Genomic DNA, 12,783 nt, shown 5'->3' on the forward strand with positions numbered 1-12,783 from the left:
TGAGGATTCTAGCAAATATTTAACTCTGATGGGCTTGTTACTGGTTGCATTATGATATAGTATTCCCATTGTAAATCGATTTAATTATAAACTGTAGACCTATGGACAATCAACCCTATTGAATAAATAGTTTTTGCGGGTCAAGTCTCCAAGACTACTAATATTATTAAGAAAATAATTGGGTTTTCTTGGAGCTTGCAGTGAGCCGAGATCGCGCCACTGCACTCCAGCCTGGGTGACAGAGCGAGACTCCGTCCCCCCCTCAAAAAAAAAGAAAAAGAAAAAAAAAAAGAAAACAATTGAATTTTCTTCCTTCTCTTCCATTTTCTGCACAAGGTTGATACAGTTTCTATCATGTGCGAGAAGACGGAGAGTTCGGAAACATTGAAATGTCATTTGTGGAAGATACCAGTCAAGTGCTTAGCATCATTCCCAGGATTCTAAACAAGATTCACCTCTTCTAAAAGCACTCATTTATTCATTCTCTCATTCAAGCTTTCATTTCCTTATCAAGTATTTATCGCATGTCTAATATGTGCGGGACACTGTGCTAGGTGCTGGAATTACCTCTCATCTCTAGGCTGTATAACATTAAGATTTGTTCCACACAATGTAGTACATGAGTGAATATAAGGCAGTATATAGTTATGTTTCTTGTTTGCTAGCCTTGTACCTCTAACTGGATTATTTGTTTTCATGAGCAGGGGATATGATAATTTATATTCCAGCACAAGCTGGGTGTAGATCAAATGAATAAGAAATGTTCTAGTCCTGGTTATTTTCCAATATTTTCCTTTGCCATCCTGCTGTCAAGATTAAAACTTTGGGAGTGATAAGGTTTAAACATTTCTGAAAACAAAGTCTGATTATAGCTACTTAGAGTGGTGGACCTCTACTTTCCCTGTTTTCTCATTATGCTGCTTTCTTCTTTCTAGAAAAAAAATTCTCTTTTCCTTGTCTTGAAGTTTGAAATGAAGTATGTTATTTAAGTAAAAATGATATAGTCATATCTAGAATCTGACTCTATAAATTATGTTAAATTTTGTCTTCAGAAGAATTTATTCTGGTATTGGAAATATGACAGTAATTTTAGAGAATGGAATTTGGGAAATTCTTTGCACATAATATTCATCCCAACCATCCATAATCTTTCATGGAGATTTTCTTCCTCTTCATCATAAGCAGACATCTAGGTGGAAGTCATGCTGAGTACAGGGAAGGTGTGAGGGGGCCATGGATAAGAGGCCAACTGCAAGAAAAAATCCTGGGGCCAATTGTTAAAACTGTAATCACAACAGATATATCCAAGTTATGATTTCAGTCACTGTTGAAGCTACTTTTTCATTAAATATATATGGAGTATCTATTACATCCTAAGCACTGTTCTGAGTATATAGTATTGTTCAAGATGGGAAAAAGTCCCTTTCCTCATGAAGCTTACCTTCTAGAAGATGAAATCATAAAGCCTTTCAGAACATGAGACATATTTTGACGACTATTCCAAAACTAGATTTAATCTTTAAAAACTGCATAGTCATCCTCCTATGAACATTTAATGTCTGATCTGTTTTTAAAAATTATGTGTGTGATTTTTATGCACATCTCACATCTGTTATTTTATTTACCAGGTACTATATATACTCCTTTAAGAAATGTAGCTTTAGTGTGATCCAAAGAATATCCAATCTAATATCATCTAATTATTATACTAGAATTTTCTTCAAAGTTATTTGTGTTGGTTTTTAACTTCTAGTCACATACTTAACTAAAACTTGGGAAGTGGGAGTGGGGGGAAGGACAGTAAGTTTCTTTAAAATTAGATGCCTATTTCTTTTAGCTATATCTTTATTTTTTATTTTTTAGATCTTGGGTTTAGACTTATTTGCATGCCTGAAATAAATGAAATATATTCAGAATCTATAGATGGAAATAGTGTCAGTGCTAATGGTACCCAATGTTCTCTGCACTCTAGATTTTTAAAAATTTACCTTTGCATCATTGGGTGATGCTGGGTTTTCTGTTCAGTTCACTGTCTCCAGTGACCTTCTGTGGAATCTGTTCCTGCAAAGCTTTTGTAATGGGAACACACAGCATGCTGTGTTCCATGTCATGTCAGTCATTACTCTCTTTGACTTTACTTGTGTTCTCAAGTCAATATGTTCCAGATTAATGAGGCATTTGTTCTTAATCAAGAAACTATTTAAGAATACACTTTTAATTTTAATGACTTGTTTATGATTAATTGTTTCGACATGCCCTTCTTATTCTTGAGGATACTTCAAAGCCACTGCCTTTTCCCTGAACAATTCCCCAATGTTTGAGTACTGGTAGTTGCTATGACCCAGTGATCCCCAAAACTGATCAAACTGTTATTGATGTTTTTTGAGAAAATCATTCATAAGTCCCCTTAATCTAAAAATCACTTTGAATAATAATAATATAAAGGCAGCTGTTAAGTGAAAATTGAGAGGTTACACATTATATATTTTTAATGTTTCTCTTAACTATATATCTAATGTGGTCATATTGTTTTATGAGGAACACTCTTAGAAATAATTTCTGAAGTAAACTCATTTTCCCAACTGATCCATGTGCCATTAACTGATTTAATTAAAATTTACTCTGTTGATTTATGTTTCCTTTCTTTTTTAAGTAACCAGCCAGTTTGTGTCTGTGTGAGTGCTTCATTTGAAGCTACAAAATTAAGTGATTCATGGCCTCTTAATAATAAGAGCTAACATTATCGAGCGCTCATTATCTGCCAGGTTTTGTTCCAATTCCCTTGAATCTATTAACTCATTTACTATTCTCAGCTACCACTTGTGGGGGCCCTGTTTTCATATGATTTTACAGACCACGAAACTGAGGCACAGAGATGCTAAGTAATTCATGAAAAGGTCACATGGATAGTAAGTGGCAGACAGGAGACTGGAAACCCAGCAGTCTGGCTCCACAACCCAAAGTCAAGGTCTACAAAGAGAGTGTAGAAAGTTCAGGTGAGAAATGGAAACTAGGATTGATAGAAATCACTTTGGAATGTGTTCTATGTCCCTGTGATGGCTATGAGCATCTGAACTGATAGTACTGGCCTAGTCATGTTGGGCTTGCTTAAGTAACTCACCTCTTTTTGGGTTTCAGAACATTTTGCTCCATTTTAAAAGAATAAATATGGCTCACGTAGCTTTTAAAATGAAAATTAAATATAATTCTGTTCTTGACTCCACTCAGATTCCATGTTTTAAAATCATTTAAGGTTCATTATTGCTCCTAGTGTAAACTCGAATGGGAATGATGGGTTTAAACCTTCCTGCCACTGAAGACAACATCCTAGAAATGGAAAATTAGCCAGTCAGATTCATTGACAAGAAATTAATGTGTGATTTTTTTTCTTTTCATAAGTTCATTTTTCTTTCATAAGTTACTTTCTACATGTTTCTGACAAGTGCACCGACCTCTTTGAGGCTTAATGTTGCATTTGATAAGTTTAGATGGTAGGAATTTTATTCATAAGAACCCATTGGCTTATATGTAACAGAATCCAATTCAAATTAATTTAAGCAAAACGGAAGGTTTAGAAGACTCAAAGGTAGAAACATGGCTGGACTTGTTATACCATTAGAAACAGAGACTCCAACACCATCAGGAATCTACGTGGCTCCCACCTCTTCTGTTACTTGCACACACACACACATACACACACACACACACACACATTTTTCTTTCTTTCTCTTATTTTTTCCCCTTCTCTGTTCTACATGACTGGAAATTCAGTTACTGATAGTTGACCTTTTAGTTTTATACATCACAGTTCAAACACCCAAAGTATGCTTGTCACTTCTAGATGCAATAGTCCCAAAGATGAACTTCAGTTGTTTTATCATATGAATCAGGTGCCCAGCCTGGACTTATATGCTTTAGCTAGGAAATGAAGTCTGGGGAAGGGATTGCGATGAGGTCATCTTCGGTCTAATGTCTACTGCTGAGCCATTAACTGTGGCCATAGGACACCTTCTGTGATAACCACACAAATGGAGTGAGGAACACAGGCACTTCCCAGATGAGGATCCTGGACAGATAGCTCCATGTATGTCTGCTATAGTTAACTACTTTCTAAGCAGAATAATATGTCCTTTTCTCTCTTTGACCATAATAAATAGGACAGTGATAAGTCTACTGTGTTTTGTCTTAAACAGATGAAAGTTTACAAGGAAAAGGAAGTTATTGAACACATTTTATGTACACAGAATTACAGCGAATACAATCTGATAGGTATAAAAGAAAATAATATTTAGCCCCAAACCTGTTGAACATATATAGGTTCTTTTATAAAACATATTTGTCCATATTTTGTATGTAAATGGATGTATGTGTCGTTATTAATGGATTAAAATTGAGTTTGGGGGTACATGATTGACAAAAGTGATAGAGAATAAAGGGAGCGCAACTAAATTCTGGGTGATTGCCAGTGTAACTAAATAATACGTAATACATAAGAAAGACTGGGGGCCAGGGAAAATAATAATATTAGATAAGACATAATTTGGTATTAATTGGATATGGTGTATTAGTAGATAAGAAGTTAAATCAAACAGAGTCTTTTATAAAAGTTGAAAGCTAGTATGAATATGTAGCTTGAGTCTTAGGAGAACCACGCTACAGTGTGTGTGTATATATATATATATATATTTTTTTTTTTTTTTCTGAGACAGGGTCTCTCTCTGTCACTCAGGCTGGAGTGCAGTGATGCGGTCATGGCTTACTGCACCTTAATCTCCCATAGGCTCAAGTGATCCTCCCACCTCAGCCTCCGAAGCAGCTGGGACTACAGGTGCGTGCCACCATACCTGGCTAATTTCATAAAATATTTTTGTAGAGATGGGGTTTTGCCATGTTGCCCAGGCTGGTCTCCAACTTCTTAGCTTAAGCAATCCTCCTATCTCAGCTTCCCAAAGTGGCTCCCCTCCCCACACCCCGCTCCCCAGAAGATCCATTCTCTGCTCTTCCCTGCCTTGCCAGGCTCTCTTCCTAGCTGGCTTCTGTTTGGGTTCTACCAACTGAAGACTGACTCACTGGACAAGAAATTGGAGAGCAGGAGGAGAGAAAGATCAGAGCTTTTCTTGCCCCCTCACTGCTTCAGTGCTGCCTGTCTGGAGATAGCTATGTCCCTCTCTGACCACAGGTCCTGTGAGGAGACTCCACCCAAGGTCCAGCTTTCAGCAAAGTTCTTTCTTCCCCTTACCCCTTCAGCTCTAGAGGGGTAATGGCTTCCCTCTGTTGCTAGACTCTGGTGCCTAACCTGTCCTTTTTTGTTTCCTTAATGCTGCCAATACGTCTATCCATGGTTCCTTCATTAAAGTATAGTCATTTGAAATCTGGAGGGTAAATTATTTTTGCTGTTGGAACCTTGATAATTTACAAGTGAGAAAATTGAAATATATATAAATATATATAATATATATTTATTTTATTTATAAAAATATAAATTTATATTTATATATAATATAATAATAAAAGTATAGTTATATATTTTATGTGTAAAATATATAAAAATATATTTGTATTTCTCCAAGTTTCTTCACTTGAAAATTATCAGGGTTCCAGCAGCAACACTAATTTACCCCCAAGATAGCAAACGAATAGACTTTAATGTGTTGTATAAACATGTTTTTGGTCAGTTAGGGCCCGCTTATATGACAATAGTCACGTAAGTTAAAATGAAGCTGAAAAGTTCCTATTGTTAGTGACATCTGGATAATTCTGACCCTGTGTAGACCTAGGCTAATGTGTATGCTTGTGTCTTAGTTTTTAACAAAAAAGTAAAAAATTAAAAATAGAAAATGACTCGTAGAATAAGGATATAAATAAAGAATTTTTGTACAGTTGCACAATGTGTTTATGTTTTAAGCTAAGTGTTCCTACAAAATAGCCAAAAAGTTAAAAAGAAAGCTTATAAATACAAAGGTTACAGTAAGTGAAGATTAATTTATTGTTGAAGAAAGAATTTAAAAAATTTAATGTAGCTTGATGTACAGTGTTGATAGTCTACAGTAATATACAGTAACATCCTCAGCCTTCACATTCAGTCACTACTCACTCACCGAATCACCCAAAGTCACTTCTCATTCTGTAAGCTCCTTTCATGGTAAATGCCCTTGACAGGTGTGCAATTTTTCTTTTTTTTGTCTTTTAATACCACATTTTTATTGTAGCTTTTCTAAGCTTAGATATACAGATTCTTCCCATTGTATTACAATTGCCTACAGTATTCCATACAGTAACATGCTGTATGGGGCTGTAGCTTGGAAGCAATAAGCTATACCATATAGCCCAGGGGTGTAGCAGGCTATCCCATTTATGTTTGTGTAAGTATACTGTATGATGTTCACACAATGATGAAATTGCCTTAGGATGCATTTCTCAGAATGTATCTCTGTTAAGCAAGGCATGCTTATGTATGGAGAGAGACTGCTTTCAGTATGTGATTGTGGAGACTGGTAAGTCCAAAATCTATAGGATCGGGGCAGGCCAGCAGGCTGAAAATTCTTAGGCAGGAGCTGATGTTGCAATCTTGAGGCAGAATTTCTTCCTCAGGGAAACTTATTTTTGCCCTTAAGACTTTCAACTGCTTGAATGAGGCTCATCTACATTGTTGAAGATAATGTCCTTTACCTAAAGTCAACTGATTATAGATTTTTTAAAAGGTTAGTCCATGATTATAGATATTAAACTCACCTACAAAATATCTCTATGGGCCAAACCTAGATGAGTGTTTGAATAACTGGTTACTACAGGCTAGTCAGCTTGACACATAAAATTAACCATCACACCAGGTAGTAAGGAGAGCTATTGCTTAAAGAACCCGAGAGGAAAATTAAGCTCTTTGAAGAGCAAGAGGCAGCTGTAGACTGGGAAGGAACCAGACTTGGGTGATGAGAAAGAGAGATCCTGTATAGCCAATGTTATCACACATAAAATGCAGAATGATTCTTTTCTAAATAACTATCTGTCCAGATACAATATGGACAGGACAAAACTTCACACTTTTCCCAATGTGGCTTTGTGGCATTCAAAGCTGTTGTCAGTGCTTTACCAGGAAGGACAGCTAACAGGAAAACTCCCATCCTGCAAGTTCCCTGGTGGTGGGAGGAGTGATGGGGACTGTAGGCACCCTGCTGTTGAAGCTGTATTGTACCCTACTCTCAAAAGGTTTATAATTTTGCAAAGGTGACCCGTCATAGTTCACAAAAGATGAGAGAACAAGGTGATGGTGTGTGCACTCCATTTCTGTTCAGTACCTTTTGTTTCCTCTCTGGAGTTTTTCATGAGTTCAGCATCATCTGGCATCCCTCCAAGGCTGTGGTTTTATTTTTTTACTCTTTCTTGTCATAGGGGTTATATGTTGTAATTTGGACTTTGGTATGCAGTTCATAGTACAGCATGTGTTGTAAATCCAGTCAACAAGCCTTTATTGAACAGAAAGTACTTTGAGCATTGTGCGAAGAGCCCTGAACTAAGTATTTTAGTTGGGAAAGATCATTGATGCATAGCATAGCTCTAATCTTTATGGGCTACAGATTGTCCTCCCTGTCAGCACCATGTTGGGTGGCGGGAGGTTGTGAACCAAAGCCTAGGAGAGTTTCAGACTAAACTTAGGCCAAAGCTTTAGACCCATATGAGTCTAAAATCTCCAAGTGGGTACCACAGACGAAGGCCCTAGGAACACAGATTGAGCCACAGGAATCAGGAAACAAACAAACAAAAGGCAGTTATAATTAGCAAGGCACAGAAGCAAGGTAAGGAAGCAGGTTTAAGGACCAGGAAATAGGAAAGAGTGGGAAAAACTCTGTAGTCTCAGAGCTGGTGATTCTGACAGAGTCTGAAACCAATGTTAGCATGACTATTTTAAGGTTTAGGAGAAAATAAGTGTCCCTGGCTGGCTCAGGGATTGAGGGGCAGAGAATAGAGTGCATCCTCAAGTTTCCGTTACAACTCTCTTGGCCCCCATTTGGTTTTAAATGGAAACCCCATTTTCATCAGAATATTTTAGATAAGCTTTCTTTGGAACTCATCTGAACTGTGACCCTGGCTGATAATCTGCCCTTATGCCTTAGAGCATTTTCTTTCTGAAATAGCAGATGTTTCTGAAGTAGTTTATACCATCACTCACAGACTGAGAATAATTGAGATAATGGATGTCAAACACTAAGCAGTGTGCCCGCCACGTAGTAAGCATTCAATAAATGCTAGTGATGATTATCATAGGATCATGTGCTCACCATTTCTTTTTCACTGCTTGCCCCCACAGAGTGTCAATCATGTGAGAGTCAATTGCTTGTGACTCACACATACTCCCTAATTATTTAAAAAATGCAGGTGAAATTACATTTCATTCCAACACCAGATTCCAGGCATGCTATAGCTAATCTCTTCTCTTTGGCCTAAGCATACATGATTCTAATTTCTCTAGCTAGTTTCAGATCCAAGAAAGCATTTGTTTCTTCATTTTCAAACTTTTAAAAAGGGCAAGTGCATGGTGTATCTCTATATTACTTATTATCAATTTTAAACTTGGAGAGACAAAAATCTCTATTCCTGCAGAGTTGATGGGGGCCTGTCAAGTTTCAATTCCCAGAGTCTACTTGGCACCATCATTGGACTTTTTTCCCCCAACCAGTATCCTAGCACCAAGACAAAGTTCATTTGTCTGAATTCTTGGGATTTCTCTTGGTTTCCTTAAAAAACAAAACACAGATACTGTCTTAAAACTTGGACAATCTTCAGGAACAGCTGTTATTTTAATGGTCATAGTATATGTCCTCATCAACCTCTGCTGTTTTCACACCTTATTTTCTCCAGAATACTTAGAAAAATGCCATCTGGTCTAAGAGCTTTGTTGCACTTTGCTTTCTTTGATTGCAGCAATATTTTCTTCATTCGAAGCTCTAATCTCTGTCATCCTTGTGAAAAACATTCTCAGAAAGTAGAATTTCCCCATCACTTCCTAGAGTTAAGTGCTGCCAAAGAACCAAACAAAAACCCTTTCTGGGCTTTCCTTCCTCTAACCTTAGCTTACACTACACTACACGAGCTTCCAGCAGTTGATGTGCTAGTGACCTCCTGACCTCCTACAGTAGCTTCCAGCAGTTGATATGCTAGTGAGTCTATTATCTGGCCAAGTTGGACCTCTACTTTAGAAGTCTGCCTTTTGGGGCCAGATGCGTGCTCACGTCTGTAATCCCAGCACTTTGGGAGGCCGAGGCGGGCTGATCACGAGGTCAGGAGTTTGAGACCAACCTGACCAACATGGTGAAACCCCATTTCTACTAAGCATACAAAAACTAGCCGGGCGTGGTGGCGGGCACCTGTAATCCCAGCAGGAGAATCGCTTGAACCCGGGAGGCGGAGTTGCAGTGAGCCAATATGGTGACTCCTTCTAAAGAAGTCTGCCTTTTGTTCATAAATGCCTTAACCTTCTCTCTCCTCCTTCTAAAAGTGACTCTGTTCAGAGTTTGTTTGTCCATTTGGACTATTTGCTTTGAAATACTCAGTTCTCCTTTTCCTGGCTGTCTACTTTTAATAAGTAACCAGTTAATTTCTTGGATTGATATTTTGGGCAAGAAAAACTAAAGGATATTGAAGATCCTTTGGCCTTAGGAGTCTGTGATTCTATAACTATGTTCAGTTCATATCCTTTTATTACTTCTTTCCAAATAGTCTCCATTAAGTGAGAATAACACCACTGGTATATTTGGCCTCATAATGCTAGATCATCCCTGGCTTTGGATGTTGGACCTGCTACTTATTAGTGGTATGCCCTTGGCTGAGTTGTTTAATTTCAGTTTCCTTCTTTGTAGAATAGAAATAAAGAAATTATCTATTCCTTGATGTTATGAAAATTAACATATATTATACACTGAGTTATAAAACAAAGGCTTATAAGGTGCCGGGCACATTCTAAGTGTATAACAACGGTTTATATTGTATTATTACCCTTCATACAATAGATGCTAGGTTAGTCGCAATATCAAATGCCACCCATCACAAAGCTGATATCTTCAAAGAGGGTAGAACAATGTCTTAGAGAGATAGTAAAGACACTTTATACAAATGTTAATAGGAGATTATATGTATCTCACAATATTAGCAAACATAAGCCATGATCTAAGGAAATGTGGGAGAAGCTTTTAGACTTAGAAGACATGAAAGCAAAAATAATGCATGGGAAAGTCATTAATAGGCAGCAAATTTTTCTAAGACAGTTCATCTCTCATACAACTTCTTAATCATTTCATCATTAAAACCCTCAGTGAAAATGTATAGACTTAAATGATTATCTGGATAATGTGACAACAGTTCTCTCCTCCTGGGGTATGTCACTTTACTGAGTAATTTTTTCTAATAAGACAAATAGAACATTTTGGCACCAAATCAAGAATTTTGTCCCTTGGAGGCCTGGAAGCTCATGGAAAGAAGTCATACATATCCACCTATGTCTATTTTTGCCTACTCTCCTTTGGCATGGGATCTCTGGTTACATGGAGCCATGTGAATCTTGAAGTCGGTCTTATTCCAGCATGGGTAGAGTGAAAGAATAGGGTGTTGGGAGTTTTTAGCTGCCCCAAATGGATTAATCTGAATCTTTTTTCTTTTTTTTTTTGAGACAGAGTCTCGCTCTGTCGCCCAGCCTGGAGTGCAGTGGCCGGATCTCAGCTCACTGCAAGCTCCGCCTCCCGGGTTTACGCCATTCTCCTGCCTCAGCCTCCCGAGTAGCTGGGACTACAGGCGCCCGCCACCTCGCCCGGCTAGTTTTTTGTATTTTTTAGTAGAGACGGGGTTTCACCAGGTTAGCCAGGATAATCTGAATTTTAAAACTCATTCCCTGGAGGAACAATCATTGTGGGGACAATCCATGGATTCTGATTTAATAAAATATATATAGTCAAATTCACATAATTAAGTATATTATATATTAATATATAATATACTTAATATATATAATATACTTAATATATAATATACTTAATTATTAATTATTTATATATTATATACTTAATATATATTATATACTTAATAATTATATATGTTATATACTTAATTATGTATATTTGACTGTCTATATCGTCAAAAATATAAAATCGAGACTATCAGTCTGGACTACAGGTCTAGGCTAATCCCAAAATTGGCTTGGATGTGTGACTAGGTTCTTAGCATACTGTGAGCTTTCTTAGGAAACCAGATTGGAGGTGACCTGAACTGAGCTGGGGCTGTCTAATCTTGCCCCTAGACTGAGCTAATAAATTATCTTTCCTGTGGTTGGGACTACGACGCCAATAAGTTTTGGGGCACTTTCTCTACCTCTTTCCATATAGAGCATCTTTATCTGATATGAAGACCCATAATTTGCTCAGAAAGTGAATTAGAATATATCCATTTGCAATTAAAATGTAACTTAAACAATTGCTTTTTAAAGTTGCCATCTATGTAAAGCACAAAGTTTCCCTGCCTTGAGTTGGTTTTTCTTTCTTCAGTTAATAGAAGGTTTGGATGCTAAGGATGACTATATTAGTCAGCTCACGCTGCTATATCAAAATACATAGACTGTTTGACTTAAACAACAGACATTAATTTCTCATAGTTCTGGAATCTATGAAGTGCTAGGTCAAGGTACCAACAGATTTGGTTCTTTTGCAAAAGGCTGTCTTCTTGTTGCATTTTTACATGGCAGAGAGAGGAAACTCTGATGTCTCCTTCTCTTCTTATAAGGGCATTAATCCCATCATAGTAGCTCTGCTCACACCTCCTAATACCATCAAATTGGGAGTGAGGGTTTCAACATATGAATTTTGGGGGGACACAAACATTCAGTTCATAGCAGTGACCATGAATGTTTAATATTTGGCTGTGTCAGAGACTTTGAAATCTTTTCCAATACCAACTTTGAAGCTTCTATATTGGGAATGAAAGGGTGTTTGCTTTCCCAACTGCTTTGTGGGCATATGACCAGTATTAATATTTTAATTAAATATTGTCTTTGGGGGTTGCATTGAGGTCTAAACAAAACTTTCTCTTTGCAGTGTTTAGAAACGACACCACCTGGTGTTTAGGCTATAGGGTGAACACAGATGTCTAAATATAGTTGCTGAAACAGTCCAGACCTATCAGAGTTACCCAGTGGATAATTACAAAGTTATTTTGGCTTGGGGCTCTTTTCGTCATCTTGCTCTGCTCAGTTCTGGGGTCTTGTTCTCATCTGCGTGGTTGAAGGTGGGAAGGATTGTCTTCGGCCAACCATGTGTCTAGCTAGAACTCTATTACTGGAAAGGCAAGAGCTCCTTTGGGGGAAATCAAGCTAGCAAAACGTGTATTTATTTTTTTCCTGTAATGAAAAGTGGCAATTACATGTGCCATTATTTCAGAAGGACAGATGGACTTTGCTAGTAAAGCAGCTGGGATGTCCTAGCTGACCCTCTAATGGAATTAAAAATGGCTTTGTAAGGAACTGTTTGTACCAGTTGGTACCCAAACTGTCTTGTGAAGAAATGGAGAAAAAAGAAGTTTTATGTACAGGTACCTGGAAATGGGAGTAGGAAACAAAGAGGTTGGGGAGGCACTGTTTCTTCCCGCTGGCCTGAGTTACTCCTATTGAGAACAACTGAGAGCAGGTTTAGGGGCAGAAGCTGAAGGAGCTATGTCAATGAGCAATTAAACTGGCAGTGATGAGAACACTGGAGATGAAAATAATAATATCCTTATCATTGTTGAGTGCTTGCTAACTTCTGGCTC

At 37.5% G+C, this 12,783-nt stretch overlaps 1 long non-coding RNA gene across 2 annotated transcripts in view; it reads left to right on the forward strand.

Annotated features, from left to right (window-relative positions):
• Window positions 1–4,706: 4,706 nt before the first annotated feature.
• Window positions 4,707–12,783, forward strand: part of LOC144339677 (uncharacterized) — a 43,230-nt gene continuing 35,153 nt past the window's right edge. Inside the window, exon 1 of one of the 2 annotated variants that reach the window (XR_013414955.1) lies at window positions 4,707–4,828. This is a non-coding gene — a long non-coding RNA (uncharacterized LOC144339677). The remainder of the gene's footprint in view (window positions 4,829–12,783) is intronic. The other variant, XR_013414954.1, reaches the window with a different exon arrangement.

Source organism: Macaca mulatta, chromosome 3 (assembly GCF_049350105.2).
Source record: "Macaca mulatta isolate MMU2019108-1 chromosome 3, T2T-MMU8v2.0, whole genome shotgun sequence".
Taxonomy (NCBI): domain Eukaryota; kingdom Metazoa; phylum Chordata; class Mammalia; order Primates; family Cercopithecidae; genus Macaca; species Macaca mulatta.